Source organism: Myotis davidii, unplaced genomic scaffold (assembly GCF_000327345.1).
Source record: "Myotis davidii unplaced genomic scaffold, ASM32734v1 scaffold333, whole genome shotgun sequence".
Taxonomy (NCBI): Eukaryota; Metazoa; Chordata; class Mammalia; order Chiroptera; family Vespertilionidae; genus Myotis; species Myotis davidii.
The window spans coordinates 1,319,492-1,322,893 of NW_006285266.1; the positions used below are offsets into that span (position 1 = coordinate 1,319,492).

At 47.5% G+C, this 3,402-nt stretch overlaps 1 pseudogene; it reads right to left on the reverse strand.

The window, feature by feature from the left end:
* Positions 1-2,148: 2,148 nt before the first annotated feature.
* LOC102774345 overlaps positions 2,149-3,402 on the reverse strand; it is a 3,934-nt pseudogene continuing 2,680 nt past the window's right edge.

Consider the following 3,402-nt stretch of genomic DNA (forward strand, 5'->3'; position numbering starts at 1 on the left):
TTCCTTAAAGGGTTGCCTCTGACCTTCACAGAAAGAGATGAAACAACAGGCTAATGCCTGTGGTTTGACTGCTCTTAACATACACTGTCATTTGATGCAGCTGATTTCAAACTTTTCAGTTTCAGAACCCCTTTACATTCTTAAAAATTATTGAAAAGTATTTCATAGGAGGGTTTTTTAAAAAAAAGAGTTATATTTGACTCTAAACAGGTTTCATTTATATGGTTATATCTATTGATTTCACTGCATAAAAATTTACTGATTAAGTTTTGAAAATACGTTTTGAAATATAATAAACTAGTGGCCCAGTGCACAAATTCATGCACATTGAAAGAAAATTAATTAGACGAAATATTTTAATATCGCTATTCGCTCTTTCTCTATAACAGAAGTGTCAACCAAAATCACGATCATCAATGACAGATGGATACACACATGTGCGATTGGTGCCAGTGAGAGCTTTATGTGTATTGAATATGCAAGTCAACTTAGCCTTTTATAGATATAGGGTCAAGGTTCTAAACTTTCTAAATCTCCGTTTTCTGGGTAATGAAAAGAAAATAGGACTCCACTGAGTCTCATAGCTACCTACTCTAGAACTTCTGTGAGGATCAAATGAGATGAGGCATGGGAAAACGCTTCACAGACATTTGGTTACAGTGTAAAGTGTTTCCACCTGGCTATAAAGCAAGTTATGTTCCTGGCTGAAGAAACCACAAGGAGACTAGTCATTGCTAGGGAGAGGAAGCCAGGCGCTGCTTCGTGAGTCATTACCCAGATGATCAGACACTTAGCATATTAGCCTTTTATAGATATAGAATAGAAGCCCAGTGCACAAAATTGATGCACAGATAGGATCCCTAGGCATGGCCAGCGATCAGGGCCAGTTGGGGCCTCCCTTCCCCGGCTGCCAGCTGCTGGCCGGGGCCTTCCTTTGTTCCGCGCCGCCTCCTGGTGGTCAGTGCCTGTCATAGCAAGCACTCGAACTCCCAGTCTCCCAGTTGAACTCTCGAGGGGACACTTTGCATTTTAGCCTTTTATATATGTAGATAGTCGTTACTCTATGGGGAAGGAAACACAGGAGGGGATCCAACAGTTGCTGAGGGTGTATATTCCAACTGGGTGTTCGGGGACTGGAGAAAATAACCACCAGGTGGACTTGGAGGCCTCCTGGACCCATTATGGGATGGATCGAGGCCAAGCCCCATTAAATCTCCCACATTCCATTAGCTGTTTCTGAGCGTTTGGAACACTGTGCTATTTTGGGTCTTCAAGAGGCGGGGAGGGAGTGGGTGGGAAGAGATTAACCAAAGAGTGTGTGTGTGTGTGTGTGTGTATTTTTTCATTCACCAAACCTCTGGTACATATATATATGTGTGTGTGTGTGTGTGTGTGTGTGTACTTGGGAGGTGTCCCTCATCCTGGCCTGCACCCGCTCGCAGGCCGGGACCACTCAGGGGATGTCTGCCTGCTGACTTAGGTCTGTTCCCCTTGGAGTGGGCCTAAGCTGGCAGTTGGACATCCTTAGCACAACTGCTGCTGTGCTCACCAGCTGTGAGCCCAGCTCAGGTCTTCTGGGTGAGTGGTGCTCCCCCTGTGGGAGTGCACTGACCACCAGGGGGCAGCTCCTGCATTGAGCGTCTGTCCCAGAACGCATACGCATATATGCATAACCCATGAGCACAGATTATTATTTGGTAAAGGTCTGAGGGTTGAAGTGGAGGGAAGTTAATGGGGGGGGAGGGGACATCTGTAATACTTTCAACAATAAAGATAAATTAAAAATATAATTTCAGTTCAGCACCAATGTCCAGTAATTCCCCCAACGTTTGGTTATGTCCTCTTCCCGAGCGCAGAGTCATTCTTGTAAATGGCTATAGACCTCCTTTGGAAAGCCAGGGAGGGAGAGCGGCTCCGTGGTAGAGCTGCTCCTCAAGGGGACCTGACCTTAAGTCTGTGAAGTGGCCCAAACCTGAGAATTGGTAGAGGGGCCACACTCTTTATTTTTGGTGATTGAAGTCATACTTCTGTTTACCCGACCTGGAGCTTTTTCACTATTACTCATCAAGTAAGACTCCAGTAGACGGCTCACCTCTTCAGCTCTAGGGACACTGCGATTCATCAGCCAACGTCAGGGATCTCTGCATTTCAGTCCTTTCTAGTTACTGTCTTGGCTGCCACATCCACTCCCACCTTGTCTATGGTGATTTCAGTGCTGCCACTTGGTTGGTCCCTGCCACCAGGGGATCCCATCATCCCCACTAAATCCAGGAAGCCCAGTTTGATGGTAGGAGTTGCCACTTTTATGTCTGGTCTGTGGAGAAAAGCCAACACAGAGCTCCTCCAGGAGGCCAGGGCTCCTCTCATGAGTGCCTTTCGCATAGCTTGGTGAATGGGATGTTTTCTGGGTCTTCCCGGGGACTTGGTTAAGGAGTGGGTTAAGCCGTCTTACATATTAAATTCACTCAGTATTCTAATCTCACTAATGCATCAGTTATCTCCTTCCTCAGAATACCAAAGAGGCTCTGACATTTCAGCCTCACTTAATGTTGGTCACCAGTTTTCAATCAACCAGGCAAGCAAAGTGTTAAAGCCATTCCCAGCTGCTTGAGCCAAGCTGCTGACTCCACAGTCTCTGCTCAGTGCAATAGATTCACCCTCATCCAGCCTTATCTTCCACCCTAAGCCAGCACTCCAGCACTTTCGGGATCCTCTCCCCTAGGTCCGTGGTCGGCAAACCACGGCTCGCAAGCCACATGCGGCTCTTTGGCCCCTTCAGTGTGGCTCTTCCACAAAATACCACGTGCGGGTGCGCACGTACAGTGCGATTGAAACTTCGTGGCCCATTCGCAGAAGTCGGTACAAAGCCCCACTGTATTTTGTGGAAGAGCCACACTGAAGGGCCCAAAGAGCCGCATGTGGCTTGCAAGCTGCGGTTTGTCGAGCCACAGTTTGCCGACCACGCCCTAGGTGTTCCCCGAGTTTTTGTTGCTAGAAAGTGGCAGAATCCTGTTGTTCCTTTGGCCAGTAATGCACCTCCTCCAGGGTTGCACTTTTAGCTTTGTCCCTTGGGGCCTGCCAGGACTTGAGTCTGATCACAGGTTTAGAAACACTGAGAGGTGGTGAGGTGGTTCCTGAGAAGGGTCCGTGGTCCCCTGCAAGGCACTTGCCATTGGGCGGCCATTGCAGGTTCTTCAGGCAAAGGGAGCCCGACCTCTTCTGAGTGCTTTTCCCGGTGAAGGCACTTACTCAGCATTTAGGAGTTCAAGGTTTAGGGCAGTGATGGCGAACCTTTTGAGCTCGGTGTGCCAGCATTTTGAAAAACCCTAACTTAACTCTGGTGCCGTGTCACATATAGAAATTTTTTGATATTTGCAACCATAGTAAAACAAAGATTTATAT